This window comes from Genypterus blacodes, unplaced genomic scaffold (genome assembly GCF_046128005.1).
Source record: "Genypterus blacodes isolate CSIRO-AG114 ecotype Tasmania unplaced genomic scaffold, CSIRO-AGI_Gbla_v1 ptg000480l_1, whole genome shotgun sequence".
Classification (NCBI taxonomy): Eukaryota; Metazoa; Chordata; class Actinopteri; order Ophidiiformes; family Ophidiidae; genus Genypterus; species Genypterus blacodes.
Window position 1 is genome coordinate 149,092 of NW_027467241.1, and position 20,783 is coordinate 169,874.

Here is a 20,783-nt window from a genome sequence, read left to right on the forward strand (position 1 = left end):
GTGAACTATTGGATTCCTCCAACTGTAAATCTGATTGTTTTCCATTAATATCCCAACACCAAAAGCTGCAAAGCAAAGTAATAAAGAAGAGAAATTAGTTTATCTACAGACTGCAGCTGGTTAGCATTGCATCATCCACCGGATTAGACATTATTTCAACTTGTCTAAGTGATATCTGTCAATCTGAATGTCTTTGTAAGCTTCAGACATTTCTGCTCTACTTATTCAGGAGCTCTAACCGTTTTAATTTTGTCTTTTGTTTTTTAAAATCAAGACTGCTGTAATCCACATACATGTGTTTGTTGTTATAGGATATTTTTATGGCATTGTATTTTTCTCAAAGTGTGTTTCTCACCACCTCAGCCTCTTCAGGAGTGCCAAGAGAACACCACTCTGTGCCCATGATGTCTTACACACACTGACGCACATACACAGTCGCGCGTGCTTGCATGTTTAGTCCCAACCGTAAAGCTGATTTTAGAATACAGTGACGTTATCATTAATCCAACACCTATAAACTCCCCTCACACACACACACACACACACACACACACACACACACACACACACACACACACACAAAAACATGCACACACATGCACTGAAAGCATGGGATTGTCCTGCTGTGTTGCCTTTGTGTCCAATGTTGCCAACATTTTTCTCAGGATTTCAGTTGATGCTGCATTCCTGTGTCAACACACATCCACACACCCTCACACACACACACACACACACACACACACGCATACAAAGAGGCATAAAAGCACCCATTAACATGCCAATGCCAAAGTAAAAAAAAAACATTACACATCACAGGGGAAATGTCTGTGCACACACAAATGCACATATACAGGTGACTGCCACAAGTTCACACAACTTTGATCAGTGCAGCGCTGCAAGTACCTGAGGCGACATACGGTGGATTTATTCAGGAACTAACATAAATATCTGATTGTAATCCAAACTGGTTGGATCTGATTGTCAAAATACAAACTAAAGTGAAAACATGGTCAGAGCATTTCTGTTGTGTCTCATTGTGCTCACTGACCAGATGATTGTTCTGGAGTAAATCCACCTGGGTTTGGGTTTTAGTCCACTAGGTGGCAGCCAAAGCCTTTTGATGTGACAGCACTGGGGCTTACACGTAGATGTAGAGGAGAGGCCTTCATCAAGGTAAAGGGTAAACCAACACAGAATCATGAAGGGAGGAGAACTTTGCTGCCCAGCTCTCTGTCAGTTGACATGCATCTTATCATCTTGAAAAAGTCTTCCAATTTCCTTTTTTTGGGGATTTCCTACCTATTTAGGTCTTATCTTGCAATTTAGTTTTTTTAAATGTAAATCAAAATTTAAAAAAATGAAAAAAATGTTCACATCCTCTGTACAATGCAGCAGGGACTGGTAGTGTAGCTCACAAGATTAAAAAAAGGTGCAGGTGAACTAAATGTGCACTACAGAGGACACAGGGACACAAGTCTACGGGCCGGGTCTCAGGAAGATATTAAAGCAGGTTTGCCCACGTCGTGTCAGTGATGTCAGAGCAGCAACACTGAATGGCTGCGGCGTCACTGACTCACGTGTCGGCACAAGTGTTAGAAAGTTTCAGCGCCACAGAGAGCGGAGCAGCAGTTTTTCTGTTTCACCAGGCGTGTACTCGTCACCAAGTCTCCACTGATCTGGTTGTCATTTCCTGTGACTGTGACTGAAATGTGTTGCAAAGCAATATTGCTCATATCCCTGCTTTCTGGCTGGAACTGTATATGTTGCTAAGCAGCTTTCTGACCTATAACCGCAAGCAATGGGAGCATTTAAAATGTCTGAATTCCTACATAAAGTCTTCTTGGGTAATTTGATATTGTATTTTGTGACTGAGCCTCCATCGCCATAGCATCATTCATTGTCTGGCCGTGTTGCTCTATATGACACAAATTACAAATAAAAAGATAGAGAGGAGATTGTATTTCTTTGTGAACAACATGTCTTATTTTGAATCACACTTTTTTCTAGTCTCTGGTTGATACACAATCATCTATTCTATTATCTAAAAGCAATCGTCATCGTCTCTGGCCTATGTTATTATAGCCGAGAAGATGAATTTCAGTTTGCAGAGTTTGTGTTATTATATTTACATGTACACACACACACACACACACACACACACACACATACATTAACAATTCCTGTGGTCTCTGGGCTCCTACAGTTTAATGTAGTTTTATGCACACATCTCCATCAGAACTCCAAATTACAGCCAAAACATCATTTTATTGAGGCTTTTTATTGCACATTAACTCCACTTGCTGAGCACTAACTAACCTTGAATCTGTATCAATCTGGTTTGTTATTACCGCCATTTGCTTTTGCACTACAATTATCAACAATCCTGTATGTCTTTGAATGAATTAACTCAACAGATCTTTTAATTTAAACCATCACTAGTACACAGACTACAGTATTGACTTGCATGAGGATGTTGAGAGCCACAAACCAGTTCTTTGTTCAAGCACCATTAGGCAAAATCTATTCCATATTAAGCCAATTAATATGTAACTGATGATTAGATTGTAGCTGTTATCACTGGCCTGTGTGTAATTGGGTCATTTGAGAGGATAATGACAGGGAAGGTAATGGTGCTGGCAGCAACGGCAACGTCGATTGATAATGATTAAAATTAATAATAAAGAACACAAAAAAGTCATTGTGATAAAGTTTTTAGTTAAGCGCAATTTTTCCCCGTTAATTTAATTGTTATAGCCAAATACACCTTTCAGCAGAGGAGCAATGATTTGGATCCCAGTGTTGTTGATGTTGCAGCTCCCCCTGGCGGATGGATGCTGAAACAGGTGCCTCTGTTGATTAATTTCGTTTAAATGAATTATGTTAAATGTATTGAATTTACTAAGATAGATTTAAGGCTATTGTGCACTGATACCTCTGTGTGTGTGTGTGTGTGTTTGTGTGTAAATAATAATGCCCAAAGCTTTTACAAATAATGCAAATTCCACGTCATTAAGCAATTAACGCGCGCAACACCTGCTGCTCCTCACGCGCACTGCACTCACAGGTTAACGTGTAGTAAAGACACAGAACAGAACTGAAGCATATCGGAGACATTTTGTTTTATTTCACTCGGAAGCAGAACCGAAAACAAGGCAGTGACTACAAGAACTTTTCCAGAGCGCAGGTAGCGACGGTACCTTGGGCTTTGACTGACAAACCCCCCGGTGAAGGAGGAACGGCCATTTACATTTACAACTCAAAGTAAGCGGACCTGTTTTTGTTGTGCTGCCGCCGTGCACTTCCTGTTATGGCTTTAATCAATCAGGTTGTGTGTTGTTTGTTGTGATCAGTGTCACCTGTTCGCTAATTGGCTATGGAGTGGAAACAAAGAGGGTCACGTGGTGTCGCGTGCGTTTGCTCCGCGTAGAGGAGGAGGAGCTATAAATAAACTACTAATAAATAAATCAAGTGCTTGCAAACATTTATGCTAAATGATAACAGCTGGTTGATTGGAAAAGATGGATAAACATGATTTGTTCCTAAAGAGATGTTTTTTGTTTTTCCTCAGGCGTCGTTTCCTTTGATGCTGCTTCATTTGTACATTGTTTACTTCTTAATTCAATTCATATCAAATATGCAGCTGTTATTTAATTTGAACCCATTCTTAAAGCATAATCACTGTGTATTGTTTACTTACAACTATTGTACTATAAGGTTTGCAGAGGCAGATCTCTATAGAGAATCTGCTGTACACAGTTTCTGAATAATATGCAGCATAAATTCAACAAACATGCCATAAAATAAGAAGATGAAATGTGTTTCTGAACATTTAAAGGCTCTTTTCTGATTCGCTGTGCCTCTTACATGATGAGATGGATCAATATTTGTCAACCTAGCCACTCAATTGAAATGAGCTAAATATTTACTTACTGTTATGTAACATTGAGTTCATGTGAATTTAAGCTCCTTATTGCTTCTGGAATCTGCACGTTGACGCTCATCTGATATTAATTTCACCTTTTTTCCCTTTTGTGTGTGTGTGTGTGTGTGTGTGTGTGTGATTTCAGTGGTTCATCATTCATCAGCAAAGGGAAACAGCTTTGACTTTTTAATTCACAGTCATGCCAGGGGGTTGCTATGGTCACCTTCACTGAACTATGAGTGATGAAGAGGGTTCAGATTGTTTGTCATGATCATCTGGCTGTGCAGTGATTTTGTATTATTACTTTTTACTACTTTCTTGGGAGAATCCATAGTCTTTCTCGCTGTGTTTGTTTTTCTTTATCCACACACTTTTAGAAGAGGCTTGTTTGCTTGTGTTTGCTTGTGCTTTTTCTCTTTGTGGTGCATTGAAATGCTCAGAGCTGTAACGCTGTAAGGAGAGGAGGAGGTCAGAGTTCCATCCTGGTGCACCTGAAGTGTCGGTTCATCTCTCTTAATACCGTAAACCTCAGCCTCTCTTGGCATAAATGTGTCATGTCATTTATCATCCTTAAGTAGCGACAGCAAAGCACTTGCCTCAACGTAAATATATCACCTTGGTTATGTAGGTGGTAGGGTTGTTGTTGTCTAGACGGTACACGTCTGCTCTCATCTTTTTTTTACCTATAAATAAGCAATTCTCTAGCTTTGTCTCACTCTCTGTTTCTCTCTCTCTGTCTGACTCTCTCTCTTTCTGGCTCCCTCTGTCTTTGCCTCCATCTCTCTCTGTCTCTGTCTCTGTCTGACTCTCTCCCTTTCCTCTTCCTCTCTCTGTCTCTGTCTGACTCTCTCCCTTTGTCTTCCTCTGTCTCTGTCTCCATCTCTGTTTTCTTCTCCATCCTCACTTCATTCTTCCACTGAGAATACAGCAGGAAGAATGACAGTGTTGTGACTAAATACAAGATCCTGTCTCTGTAGATCAGTGAGATGCAGAGAGGAACCAGAAGTTGGCTACAGAAACATGCCTATACCTTTAAACACGCACACCAGGAGGGACATACCACACATGACATACAAATACACACTGCATTGAGGATGGAAACATTGTATTCTGATGTCTGTGAAGGTTCTCAGGGCCAAGGTCATGGTATCCAAGGAAACTAAATCTCTGGCTGTTGCTGGTAAAGGCTCGGAGACGTGTTTATCTCTCATCCGAAAGGCTTCTCCAGTTCCATTGACTGAAGAAGCCTTTCGGATGAGAAAAGGATTTAGTTACCTTGGATTGTGTTCTGTTGTACACCTGTGTAGCTGTTTGCTGCTTTTATTCCCTTTTTAAAGATGTATTTTCAATCCAATAAAGGAATTTCTGAATTCAGACGCCCACTAGAACGCTGGAAAGGAAGAGATTAATTAGAGAGGTGCTGGGGCCGAGACCTGAGGGTTAGATGATACTTTAATGAGTTTCTTTGCTGACTCTGAGGCTCTGGGTCGTCTGCAGAGAATGTCGGAGTCTCGCCCGTCTCCCTAATGGTACCTTAAAATGCTAATGATTCACTTTAGGAAAGAAGCAGCTGAGCCACACTGATGTGGAAAGAGGCGCTGGTCTCTCTGGTCTCTCTGACCCAATGTCATGTGAAATGCATTGAAGTTAGTTTGTCAGTTTTCATCATTTGCTGCAGTATATAACACTATTTTATATATAAATATAAATATAACATTCTTACAGTGGCCTACACAGAGGAATTCATCATTAGAGAGAGTAGCATAGAAAATATTGATGAGTTTTTGGAAGGTCATGTTTGAGTTTCATTCCACCACAGATGAGAGGAGACAAACTGCTAACAGCTCTGCCTGTTCAGTCGATGATGATGATGATGGAAGAAAGTCTGCCTGCATGAACTGCTGCTCCAGGAGAGAGACTCACTAATAGGACTGCTCTGCTCTGTATTATCATTCCCTCTCTGTCTCTCTCTGTCTCGCTCTCTCTCTCTGCCTGTCTCTCTCTCTCCCTCGACTCTGTCTTACATGTTATTTCCTAATGCATGACTTTGTTTACTGCTCTACATGCTTAATTGTCTCTTGGAATCTCTCTTGGAATTGTCTCTCCCGAGGTTTCCTCCTTTTTTCCTTATACATTAAGGTTTTCTGGGAGTTTTCCTCGTCTTCCTTGAGAGCTTTGGCCGGGGATTTTCCTGTTGTTGACTTGACTTAACATAACAGGCAATGCTGTTAGCAGTTTGTCTCCACTCATCTGAGGTCAAATAAAATACTCTCTGTGCTACATCTATTTCATGAATTCCTTTGATGTAATAAATAATGTATTTATAGTATTAAATACTGTATATTATCAGTATTTACTAATGGAATGGAGGCATACTGAGGAGTTGTTCTAGTCCTGTTTCTGGCTTCTGTTAAGCTTGCACACACACACACACACACAGCGTCATGTGACTCCATGGTTTCTCTACCCGTGTGTGTGCTGATATTGGAGTGTGTTTACAGACTTCTGTTTCCTCGCCTTTCATTGCCATCAGCTGCCTGTGTTGACAGTGTTGCTGGTATTTGATGTTCCTGCACAGACTCGGCTTTGTTGTCTTTGCCTCACTGATCTCCTGCCGCACCTGCAGCTCTCTGCTCAGCTTCCTCTCCTGGACTGAGTGGAACAGGAAACTCATCTACTGCTGTTGGATTGAGCTAAATCCTCCTGGAGGGGTTTGACATAGAAACAAAGCCTGGAAACAAAGCACTGGATCTTCACCGCAATTCAGTTGCAGCAGTAAGGTCTCCAGTTGTGTCTCTACCAGTTGTGGCCACTTGGTGGAGCACTAGTTCCACAGCTTTGAACAAAAGCCACACACGCAATAGGATTCCAGCACCATGGTCTGAAACAAATCTCAAACAAAAACAACCAAATGAGAGGAGCTTCACATGGAGGCTGCCCCTCTCCTCCCCCCAAACAACACCCACAAGACAAAACGGATTAAGGAGCATTTCAAAAAGTTTATTTGAACGATTCTCGTTTATAATTAGTGAAATGAAACCTCACTTTATTCTTAACGGATCGTGTTAGTGTAAATGTTTTACCAATCCTCCCTGAAAAATGTAATTTAGAGGATTTGACAGGGGAAATTAGAATGTGTTTATACTGTGTGCGTTTGTGTGTGCGTGTAAAATGTATAGCTCAGGGCCTGAGAGGGTAAAGGGCTTCTAATTAAAATAGGAATTAAATCCCTCCAGTGTTAAACAGAGCATTTCAAACTTGGAATCGTCTTTGATTTCCGAAGCCAAGTAAATTCACTTTGATTCGTACAATTGCTCCTGTTTGTGCGTCCATGTTGACTCACTTCTTAAACCATCCTCTCTGGTTTGTTTTGCTAAATTGTCCAGTTTTGATGGATTTGAGTTCCAGGGAAGAAACGGTGCATTCACTACCTCCTGCTTTACATTCAGTCTGAAGTTTCTGACATCGTCTAAAGCAGAAAAGCCTTTGAAACTGAGAAATGATTGCGGAGTCACAGTCACACTCCAGCCACAGGACAGTGGTGTGACGAGTCTGCAAAGGAGAGAGAGAGACGGCTAAGGGCCTTGGGGAGTGGAAAGGGAGAGTGAGAGAGAGAATCACTGGTGCTTACACACACCTACACAAACCACACACTCACACTCACACCAGCAGCAGCAGCAGAAGCAGAAGCAGCCTGATGTGGTGCCTCTTGCTGAGTGAGGTTGAAGTCAGTGGAGCGCCGATGGAAAGTGGATGGAGGGAGGAAGAAGGACGGATGGGTGGAACCAAAAAATGAGGAATGCATAACACATCTGTAATGACATAACTGCTACACTCTCCCTTTTGATCAAGTGTGTGTGTTCTATCCTCTCCTAAACACGCAGGTATTAATGAATGTATTGATGGTACCACCCTCTCCCCCTCCATTCCTTCTTTTCTTCCACTCCTCCTCGCCATTGCTCCTCCTGCAGATCCCCTGCTCTCTACCTCTCCTCCCTGTCTAATAATAGCCATAATGTGTTATGAGTGTGTAGTCTGTCGAGCTCACAGCAGCTCGGCACTGTTCTCCTCTTTCCCTCTCTCTCTCCCTCACTCCCTTCCCTCGCTGCATCTCTCTCACTTTGCTTTCTCACATCCCCCCATCCCTGTTTCCATATGCCCCCCCCCCCGCTGTTTCCTTTCTGTTCCTTCGCCCCATCTCCATGTCTCCGTATCCTGGCTGGAGATGGTGTGAAGATGCCGAGGTCTTCTTCTTCTTCTTCTTCTCCACCCCTCCCACTCTTCTCGATTTCAGTCTTTCATCCTCTCCAAGTCTTTGCTCTCCTGCTTGTGCAAGCTGCCCCCCCCCCAAATACCTCCCTCTGTGTTTCTTCTCTCCCTCCTTCTCTACCCTGCAGTCTGTGTTCTTCTTCTTCTTCCCTCCATTTCCTCCCCGTCTGGCTCTCACTCTTGTAGAATCACGCAGCACTTTATTTTGTTATTTTGTGGCATTACGTCCATGGATGTAAATGCTGATGGATGCGTTCTTTATTTGAGGAGTGTGTGTTTTGGTTCGATTGTATATGCTTATTTCTGTTCGCATTGCCTTGCACTGCTAATTCTTCTGCAAAACAAGCGCACATAAACACACATGCATCTATGTACACACACACACACACACACACACACACACACACACACACACACACACACACACACACACACACACACACACACACACACACACTACAAGTCAGTGTGTCGTATTAAACTAAAGCCTGGGGCACAGATGTCTATTTCTCTTCTTCTTACCAGTAACTAGCTCACTGTCATACTCCAAATCTCCACTGCATCATAATTTCAACACACACACACACACAGTGGCACATAAAAGCACAGACGTTTTCTATTTAAATACTCAGTGAAGCTCATTATTGCACCCTGGTAGAATATAAAAGAACATCGTACTGCAGAGGGAAGAGTGGTTGGATGTTTCCCATTTTACACAAAGACATAAATATGCGGTGTTTGTCTTCACTTGGACAAAATATTATTGACGGACCGAAAGACCAAAACTCAGAACATAAAGGAAATAAACCTGCAGCAAGTGGATCAATAGCATATTTAAATTTGTGTTCTTCTCCTATTATCACATGCAGAGTATGAAACTGAGATGGTTCATATATAAACAATATAAAGAGCACATTTGCAAAAGCAGATAAGTCCATTTATAGAGTATATGTTTGATATTGTACATTCCAAATGGTGGAGAATCTCACTAACCAAGTAAACAAAAACAACAAGAGGATTTAAGTTTGACTGATGCACCTGAAGCACAACTGAGTCCACCTTGATTTAACTTTACGTCAGTATCTGGTAAAGACCCTCTGCTATGACCACTAAAACGGAAAAGGGCTTGGAAACAGCGTAGAAACAGCGTAGAGTCTGTCAGTTAGTTATTGATCATTTCCAGACGGTGGTAATAAATGAGGTGACACAAGCCTCTTTTTTTTGCAGCAGCAGCAGTGAATATTGCACTGTGCAGTTTTATGAGGAAACTTTTGGAAATGATGATCCAATAGCTGTGATTCATCAATCAACAATGCACAACAGAAAACATGTTTAGAAGCTCTGTGATGACTTTGTGATATAAACTGGTATTGTGCCATAATGTGAATATATAACTAACAACACAGAGGGCTCCATACACACACACACAGTCTCGTATGTTTACATGTTCCCCTTCCGATTGTGTGTGTGTGTGTGTGAGAGAAGTAGAGCCCCTCTTAGCTCAATATTGGTTGTGTTGTGAGGGAATTAATAGTTGAAGTTGAGCAGATTAACACTCCTTTGTCTTTAGGCGTTTGCAGTGTTGTGAGTTTAATTGGCTTTTTACCAACGAGATAGAAATGAATGTTTGAGTTAATTCACTCTCTTATAGAAGTTTCCAGGCAGTGTGATTGTCAGCATCCATTGTACATAAATGGTTTTGTGATCCGCTTGGTTTTTACAGGAGATATTCTGGCCCACAGGGAGAGGTTGAGTCTGTTCCACCTTTCAACAACACTTTTAATTTTCTCAAGGATGGAGCCGAGTTTACTCTCAATATGCTCTCGCTAACAGGGGAAATGTACCAAGCTGAGGAAACACGATATTAAAAACACTCCGGTCAGGTACACGTGTGAGGTTAGACCCTAACACAAGGCTGAAACAGATTCAAGTGACACTCCAGTGATTTCAGAGAACTCCCTGATTTTCAAGTCACATTTTATCTGTAAATTGCAGCATTCTGGAGATATTTGCCTTTGAATGGATCCCTGTGGTAAACACTCTAGCCTCTAAAAGCTGCTCTACATAAAGTTATACCTTTAATTAGGACATGCAAGTGTTTTCTTTTGAAATTTTACCTGGAAAAAACTAAGAAAAATGGCATCAGAGCATAACCGTGTTATTTTGGAATCCATAAAATACATTAAGCATTTATTGTTTACCTTGTTGGAAGTAATAACTCGGGGATCAATAGGGATGTGTTCAAAGATATACAGACCTGGTAGGTAAATGGCAGGTGGTCAATCCAGTGTGGCAGGATGGAGGATGGACTTTGGTGGACCCATTCCATTAAGCAACCTGCTGGCACGGGGAGCCGTCTAGCAGGGAGACAGCACAGCAGACGGCACAGCAGCCAGACGAACTGGAAAACAAACCTGGAAAACAACACTCAGGGTGTGGGGGCCCCCCATGTTACAGAGAGCATGTAGCAGATAATGGAAGACAGTAGGACAGTCAAGAAGGAGAGAATCCATCCTCTGACTATACTCTCATTACCACTAAGCAACTAAGGCTCAGCTAAGCCTAAACTAAGCATAGGCCATCAAATAGCCTTCCAGCTAAAGGAGATTGTGATCCTGTTAAGTCGTGGTTCAATTGCAATTTTTAGTGAAGAGAAAGAAGGTGTGTGTGTCGTTAGTCTGGATTCAAAGACTTTTGCCTCTTTAACGAGTGCAGGAGGTTTATCACAGAGCTGAGAACTTGGAGCACAGTTTTGTCAACATTTTTGTTGTGTTTCCGACAAGATTGGAAATCCATGCCAAAAATGCAAGTTCCAAATGGAAGCAAGTAAATTGAAAAGAGTATTGGACCCAGTCCAGAACCCTGTTGAACACCAAACCAGGTAGAGAGACAAGCTGTTTTAACAAGGAAAAATGGAACTTATTCGTTCTTAACCAGGAAAAAGCCAGGTTACTAACACCTTTGTAGTTTTCTGTGCTTAGATTGAGGAGGATGAGAACCGAGGGCGACACTGGAGTGAGCGGTGAGGAGTAGATGGTTTGCCACTTTGGTTAAGGGGGTCTGAAACTGGATCGATATGGCTAGAATAAATTATTTGAAGTAAGATAGTCTGTCAACTGATCAGCTACCAAACGCTCAAGGCATTGAGAAATATTGGAAATTAAAGGAAGCTTTGAGATAAGCCTATTGTTGTTTAGGCTGGATGGCTGGTATTTTTAATTAAATGTTTAATCACAGCTGTTTTAAATGCAGCAGGCACAACACCTGTAGTGAAGAGTGACTTATTAACAATGCTCAGTAGACAAGCACCAACAGACGAGCAGAGATCTTAGTAGGCAGAGGATCAAACAGGAAAGTAGTAGGTTTCGAGGAGGCAACTACCTTAACAAACGCGTCTAACCTGACCGTCTCAGAGGGTCTCTTAGCAACATCTGAGGCTACTGTTTTCAATTTCTGCTTTTATACTGTCAACCTAAAAAAAGACCCCATGAACTCAAAGGGTGAATAGTGAGAGCTCGTTGTTTGCAGGATCGTTTTGAAAGCTGTGCCACTGTTGATGACTCGTAGCATCTCTAAGCAACAGGAGGACTCACATCGTCACCGTCTTTGTATCTCCTGCCTCAATGTGAGTACTGGACAGATGGCCTGCCCTCCACTACACCAAAAGACGAGTGTGAACGTGATATTTGGTGTAAGAGCCCAGAGATAGGTGTCAGAAATGAGAAACTCACAATAACAGCGTGCCGAGGGTTTTGTCACCCCCTGGAAGACTCTACTCAATCTCTATCCCAAAAAATTTTATAGGGTGTTTTTTCATATTTTGCTCACTTCAAAAGTAAAATCCTGCATATTCTGTATTTCTCATATAAACCAAGTCTCTGCATACATTTTCGGTTCCAGTCTTACTCTTTCTTTGCTCTATTTTGTGTTATAGGAGTTACAAAAAAGACACAAACCTTGCAACCTTCATTTTAGACTTAATCAAGATTAAACTTTCTTCAGTGTGTATTCAGGTGGCTGACGGCACTGTTTCCTGCTTTGGCCAAGGCTTGACCCAGTCTGAATAAAAGGTGGCGTTTTGTAGATATCAGCAGCGACGGGAGGAATGCGTGTGATGACTGATAAACAAGTCGTGAGCCGGTTTCAGAACCTGGAAGGTGTTAAAACAGGGCTACTCTGGCTGGACCTGCCTGGACCTGCCTGTCTTTGTTCTATGCCCCCTCTTTGTCTTTGATCCTCGGCCCAACTCATTCCTGTCTCCCCTCTGTTTGTTGAAGCTTTCCCTCTTTCTGCCTCCATTTTTATTCTCTGATATTGCCGACCCTCCCATCTGTATTACCAATGGGGGAAAAAACGCCCTGTACTTGTGTGTGTGTGTGTGTGTGTGTGTGTGTGTGTAATAACCTATCGTGTCTGTAAACAGCAACCCCTGACGTCTGTATTTAACAAGGCACATGTATGGAAAGAGCTTGTTTGTGCAATGTGAATGGGTTTTTTAATTGTTGAGTCTTTATTTGCCGAGTCTGGTGTAGAAATCTGGCCCTTTTAAAATGACTGATTGTAGGGCAGGACAGTAGCACAGTGGTAATTCATGGTTGTGTGTTTACTGGACAGGCAGCAGACGGGGAAGCCAGAAGTTACTCAGGTTCTGTTCAGATTGATCTACGAGGTTGCACAGCATCAAAAGTCCGCCTTGTCTCGTCAGCTGTGGCTCGTGTAAACTTCCTTTAACTCGTGAGCAAATTCATTACTGCCTTACAGCTTCTGTTCAGTGTTTGTCAAAGAGCTTGTCTGCAGACTTCAGTAATAACTCCCGCATTAGCTTATTCAGTGTCAGCTCCTGTGGAAACTCCTTTCATTCCCTTTCATTGACATAGTGACAGAGCCAGAGCCACACACTTCTCAAAAGAAGAGCCTGATCATGGCTGGAAATGTTGAGCCTCATTTCAGCCCTAAGAGGTCTGCTGATCTCACAATATGGAACCTGTGATGTCCGGGGCAAAAGCATCAAATGGCGGCGTGTGGAAGTGTACCATTCTTCCTCTTGACATCACTCCTGCCTCAGATAGATGTTACAGCCTGTTTTTATGTGCATACCTCCTACAAATAGAGCCGTCTGTTATTTCACATCATCATTGTTGTGGCTAATTACTCCAAATCCCACTCGCAGAGAACAAAGTATAATTCTGTGTTGTGTCAATGTTGTGATTTTCTAGACTCTCTTGTTTACCGAGTGTGCATGGATGGTGTGTGAAGTTGCTGTGCATGTATGATGTGTCAGACGTGTTTCTATAAGCCCTGCACACATTAACCAGGCAGAAGACAGTAATGACCTAAATGAGCTACATGTGTAGGGAGGAAGATGATGCTTGGCTCTCCTCTCAGATGTTGGTTGAGGGGGGAAAGCCTGCAGAGTCAAATGGACTCTACCATTCCCCGGGCAGGGAGATTTACTTCAGTCCCAGGCTTTGGTTCCAGGCCTCACTGCTTCTCAAGACGCTTAACGTATATCACAGCATAAGTGACCTAGAAAATAAATGAAAACAACACCATATGGATATTATTCTTTCTACCGTGCTGCAAGTTTCATATTTTATGACTTGCCAGGTTCTGGAATCAAATGCAGACATCAGGGCTGAATTGCCTCTGTATTTCTTGTTCCTGTTGAATCCACAGTATATCCTTTTTAATATAAACCCAGCCTGCACCTCCCTGGGCTGAGGTTACATCATGCTGCTGCAGAGGTCAGTCTGTATCTCAGCCCGCTTTTCTTTTCCTTTTGATGAGCTGTGCTGCTGATACAGTTGAGATCACGCTCCTTTTATCAGACACACTTAATAATTCAGCATTTATAGATTTGCACAGGAAATAAAAAGATGAGAAAATAATACTTGCGGCTTTTTCACAACACTACATCTACATCACTTGGCCAAACGTTGCTTCTGTGAAATTAAGGTGCAGGTAGAAAAATAACTGGTGGTGATTATTGGCTATCAATGTCAGGTTCAGCCTTCAAAATCCAGTCTGGTCAACATTGCAAAGACACTGAGGGCTTGCAAGGCAGATGAGGGAAGATCCATGAATAATGGCAACACACTCCAGAGAGACTGCACCTTACACTGTTAAAGTGAGTGAGCTCATCATCCCAGCAAACACACACACACACACACACACACACACAGGAGAGCATCTTTCAGCACTAACTTTTCACTGAGGACAGAATGACAAAACCAAACTGTTTCCAGATGGTGGTGTAATGGTTGTTGGGCACTGCATGAGTTTGTCTAAGTGTGTGTCAAGTAAACCGCTGCACATAGGCTTCAGATTGTCTGCATCCTGTCAACTTCCAACATTAAAGACAAGACCAACTTTAAAAGAGAGGACATGAAACACACAGACTTATAAAGTGCACACATGCAGAACTCATGCTACACACAAGGCAACAGCACGCACATCTGAGGACACACACACACCCACAAATACAAATGAGCCAGGGCAGACAATTGCACATTTTCCCTGAGGCATCATTAACACATAGAGTATAAAGCACACAGGTGTTGCACACATGCACATCTTCAAAGTGGCAGAGTAATTTTGTTTATCACATAAATAAGAATTAAACACATATACTGTGAACTGATTCACACTACAAGTCAGGTGTGAACACATACATGCACACACACACACACTCTGCAGCATCACTGAACTCCCCAAGCTCACACACACTCACATGTGCTCACAAGTCCTCAAGCACAAGAGAAACCTACGTTAAGTTCTCTTCAGATGTATTCAGCCACAGATGAACACCATGTATATGTAGATACACTGTGTACATTATGTACTGTATATAATGTATACATACTGTATCTACACACACACAGACACACACACACACACACACACACACACACACACACACACACACACACACACACACACACACACACACACACATATATATACATACACTCCTAAATTGACCATGGAGGTATTTGTTGAATATTTAATGTGTGAGTCTGATGCCTGATGAAATGTTCTGTGAGGCTCCACAGGTGACGAGGCGATGACAGGCAATTAGAAGCTTTTAGTAAGACATAAAAGCATACATGCCATTGTTTCCTGTCAGTGCTGATGGGGATATCAGCACTTTGGGGCTTCACCTTGGAAATTCAGTCACGTTCTTCCACGCTAAGGCACAGCTCTAATGTGTGTGTGTGTTGGCTACAGAGGTTTATTTGTTTCATTATTCACAAATAAACATCAAGAGCTTTGCAAATATAAAACGTGGTACACAAATATGTTTCACTTTCTCCCCTCCTCTTTGCTTTCTTTGTTGCATTGCTTGCATGTGTTTGTGGATTTTGAATTTCTGATAAAAGGTTTCTGTATCAACAGTGCTCAGAGAGGAAACACTGTCGTCAATGGCAACTTATGTAAGAGACAATTGTGAGTTTTTGTTTTGCTAAATGTCAATATTCAAAACACACACACACACACACACACACACACACACACACACACACACACACACACAGACACACACACACACAGAGACACACACACACACACACACACACACACAGACACACACACAGACACACACACAGACACACAGACACACACACACACACAGAGACACACACACACACACACACACACACACACACACACACACACACACACACACACACACACACACACACACACACACAGTGACTCAAATACATTTTTTGGAGGCATGTTTTCTGCTAAAACTGCCAAAATTACTGACAAATACACACAGATTTCTGACTGTCCTTGAATGAATATTAATTAAAATTTCACCTAAAAAAAACATTTGATGATCCAGATCTGTAAAAAACCTTTTGGGCACTTGAGAAGTGCTGAATATCTCAGCTGAGTCTGACAGTCATGTGACAAAGTCCAGTGAATCTTTGATTTATATAAGGATATGTGAGTATAATCATCATATTAAACTGCATCAACTGGAATATTAACATCAAAGTCAATAACATGAAGTATCTCATCTCATTTACAGTGGTATCTGCCTATCTGCCTGTAGAGAGCTCTGTGCTCTCTGCTCTCTTTCATCCTAACTCTTCCCTTCACTGATTTAACACACGTGTTCTGGAGGAATTATGACGCTTGTTAAAATCTATTCGAGTGCTTACAAAGAATAAACAAGATTCAGTCTCTGAAATCAAACAAAAAGGAAGTGTTAGCTGTTTTTTTGTGCTTTGGGAGTGAAAATGCCCCAAAGTTCCCAGCAATTAGTCTGTGTCGCCACTCCGAATCGCACTGCGCTGCTCCACTGCCCTGCGACGGCTTCAGCTCCTGTAAAATGTCACTTAGATGAGCAGATGTCCTCTACTCCTCCATAGTGTAAAGGTCACAGAAACTTTCTCACTTACGCTTTCTCCTGCAGGAAACGCTGATCTGGGCCTCCATCCAAATACCAAATACGTCCAAATGAGCGTCGATACAAAACCCCTCCTCATTACACCCTTCACATGAAACTATTTAGGAAGAAATCATTCATAGTAATTCACAATAATAAAGTGCAACCATGAAAACGTGCTTGACTTGCTAAGCTGCTAACTTACGATTTGTATCCGCGTGTAGCCGATACTTTGGATATGGAACAGAACAGGTTTGTCTGGCGGCACAGCTGAGATGTGACGTGCAGGAGAATTCCCAGACTGTCGACATGATGCGTAGACGCACAAATTTGTGTCCCGGTGCACTTGATGTCCTCTGACAGCCCTGGATCCTGCATGTGGTTGATCAGAGACACCATGGCATCAAGTTCTTCATCTGTACAACCGCTGTAAAGGGCTGTGACTGATCAATTACACTCCCCCATTCTGCGCCACAGAGTGCTAAGGAAATGCTTATTATTGCACTGATGCAATGCGGAGGCAACCCAAGCTCAGGGAAATGTACAAGCGTGTGTTCATGGACAGCTTCATCCACGCTGTCTTTCAAATTCCAATTCTGCTTCCATGTGTTGCTGGATGAAGAGAATGCATCTCTGTCCCTGACCACATCCTGTGAGATGGAGGCTTCAGCTGGCATGGCGCTGGTTAAATCCACCTCCTGATTGCAAACAAATTCAAAATAGTGTTGCTAGTATCAATCTGAAGGCAGCCGGCTCCGGTGCAGAGGTCACACCAGACTGATGTCTTTGGAGGATTTGTTGCCGGAGTGATTCCTTGAGAAACATAATGGAGAAAAGAGATAACACAAGAATATTGATTTTTACATCCACAGAGCATTTAGATTAAATATGTGTGTGTGTGCGTTTGTGTGTGTACCTACGTTATTGGGTCACTGTTATGAACTGAATCCCGCTTACACAGAATATGAAGATGCGTCCGTTGAACTCTTGTTGTTGCTGTCTAGGGCCAACACGTCTGAAGCATGAGGGAGGATTCCTGCGTCTTTCTGCTCGTAGACTGACAACAAGCTCAACCATCACAGAGCAACAGTGTGAGAAAAACACCGGAACATTCAGTCAAATGTCTTTTTCTGTGTAAAGGTGACCTGAGGAGAAATAAACATCTCTCTGCACCTCGTCGCTACGACTACCTCTTTATTAATCTGTCTCTGTTTATGGTCTCACTCCACCTGTCTGTCTCTCTTTCTCTCTCTCTCCTTCTCTCTTTCCCTATCTGCTCATGCATCCCCTCTACGCTTGTATGTGTCTCTTGTATCAACAGATGCATGTGTATCCCTATACTGCCTGACCAAACCAGAACACACAAACACGCACTTACACACATTTCCTATTCTTAGCTCACAGTGCAAGATCTCAATTTCCTAAAACTAAAACCTGTGTGTGTCACCAGGTGTGTCCTACAGTTCTGTCTCTGTTACGTCTGAGCTCTTCATCATTTATTTATTGATGTGACAGATTCATGACCAAAGTGCTTTCTACTCAAGGCTGTAAAATCTGCTTATGTTGAAACAGAAATGTGCCTATGAGCAAGCAAGCGAGTCCCGAGTGTTGTTCCGGCAACATCCTGCTCCCTAAACAAGTGTCTGACTCACAGACAGACGGTGTGTTTCCCCACAGAGCTAAAACACCTTCAGGCTGTGGATGAAGATGATGATGATGGCACTTTTATACGACTCGGTGGCCGGGGAGTCAGTTGTCGCCTTTTCTCGGCTCGCTCGCTCACTCGGGCGGCACGAACCCCTCCAGTGGAAATTGGCCAAAAAGTGCAGCTACTAAGATTACAGGTGTCAAACTCCCTCCGATGGCTGACAACTGTAACAAGCATGCTGTCAGGAGAGTGGAGGCTTCCGTTAACCCCCCACGCATGCCAGCCATACAGCCATAGGACTCAGCCAAGGCCGGCACATGAACTGAAGCCAACGCTGCATCGACAGAATCTCCTTAATATTCAGTTCTACAGCCTTTTCCCCAATCAATGGCTTTACATTTTGCATCTTCCATGGTCCTACTTGAGTTTTATGAGTTCTGAGTTGTGCATTGAACCTGCACATGAAAGATGAGAGGAGGATGCAGAGATAAATCAATGTTTCCATGCTACAACCACTAAAAGCTACTTCATACTGGTGCAATAGGACATTTTTCTCCCCGAAATAAATTAAACTTACACTGATGCGATGTGGTCGAGTCCTATCAGCCGGTGTGTGTATCGATCTACTGTGATTAATAAACTGGGCAGTAAAGATCAATGATCCCAGGATACCCTCTGGATGTCCAGGTCATGTGCTCAAACATTTAAGTGTCAAAAGAGGACGGTGGATGGTTTTTACTGTGACTTCAGCAGGTTTGGCCTCATCGGTCCTCTTACTTCCACTCCAGGGATTATAGGGACTGTGTGTGATGTAAACAGTACCTCTCTGTGTTCTGCTGCTCCTGCCTGATGCAGAGTCGCTGTTGGGATCAACTCGTCTCATGTCTCAGCCATCACTGGAGTCGATCTCAGGTCCCAAAGCAATTCTGGTAAAAATGAGAAGTATTTGAGTTGTGTAGTGTTTAAGTTTTCCCAGAGCAATATAATGGAGCTCAGACAGCAGGGTTTTGGGTTTGTAGCCCAAGAAGAGTTTTTTATTAGATAAGCTTAAAAAAAACAACCCAAAAACAACAGTTGTGGACTTTGTAGTTTTGTTGAAATCAAGGTTTTGGTGAGGTTTACGCTGCAGTGCTTTATGCCAGCTGTTATGGCAGCTGGGTGAGCCATGAATTAAAAACAAAATAAAACATTATCCTGGCACAGCAGCATCTCATGCATATAAAGAGCACAGCTACTTGTTTTATAGATATTCATGAATAACTTTTATTACCCTCCACTGCCTGCCCCCCCTCAAACACACACCTCATACACATGTGTGTCAATAATGATTGTGTCACTCACGAATGAACATCTGGCTGTAGGAAGGCATATGAGGACAGTTGTTGGTGTGACTGTGACTGTGTGTGTGTGTGTGTGTGTGTGTGTGTGTGTGTGGGGTGAGGTTAGCAGCGACCTCTGTATTTGCCAAGAGACAGCTGGCTGAGAAAAGACATTTGAGGAAAAACATCAGTGTGCCTCTGTGTCAGTCTGTGTGTGTGTGTGTGTGTGTGTGTGTGTGTGTGTGTGGTTTACTGAGAGTGATGGACTGAATAAAAATGGATACAATCAAGAATATATCTCTAAATGTGTGTGTGAGTGTGTGTGTGTGTGTGTGCACTGTGCATCACTAATCAAGCTTCTGACAGATCGTGTCTGATGGAACAGATGCAGGACAAAGCCCCACCACCAGGGGAGCCCTCGGCCTTTTTCGTGGTAATGATGTCCTCCCATCTCCTTGTAGCAGCCCCCCCCCAAGTCCCTTTATATGTGCAGAGAAGATTCACCTCCTGTTTGTCTGCAGCACAGACACTGAAGAACTACAAGGATTTTAAAGTTAATTCTATGTGGAAATTGGAAGTTTGAGCTGTGACAGATTTCAATCAGCTCCAGCGAGACAGAGAAGCATGAGGGGGAAAGAAGGCTTCCGTAATTAGTTAGCGCAGTATGTTTAGTTTGGGTTAGTGCCAGACTCCCCAAGGTACACGAGCAATAAAGTATGAGCACGGCAATACAAGGCTGCTTCAATATTAATGATGTTTGCCACAGGCCTTCTTTATTCAATAGCATCTTTCAAATGGGTTTAGAGCAGAATTGAATATAATCCTCTAAAAATCTAACACATTTGAGCAAAAGTACTGAGCGAGAATAAGACGGCGTGAACGTCGGGATGCGGCCCTGTTAATTACCTCGGGGCGTTTCATTGAGCTCCCTACAAAGAAAACAAATCTATCCTCATGTTCCTAGTTTGTGATATTGAGTCGTGAGAGAAAACTTTGCACTCACGTCGTCTTCGTTTCAGAGGGAAGAGGAATGGAGAGGATGATGATGATGTGATGTGAGGAGAGAGGGGCTGAAATCTTTGGACTTAACATTTTAGAAACATGTTTGGTGCTTTTAGCTTCAGAGCGCAACAAAGCGAGCGTGTGAGGGATCGGGCGGTGAGAGAGTCGGGTTCAAGAGTTCACCACACCACACACACTTATGCAGTTAAGAGCTTAATTGTCTGA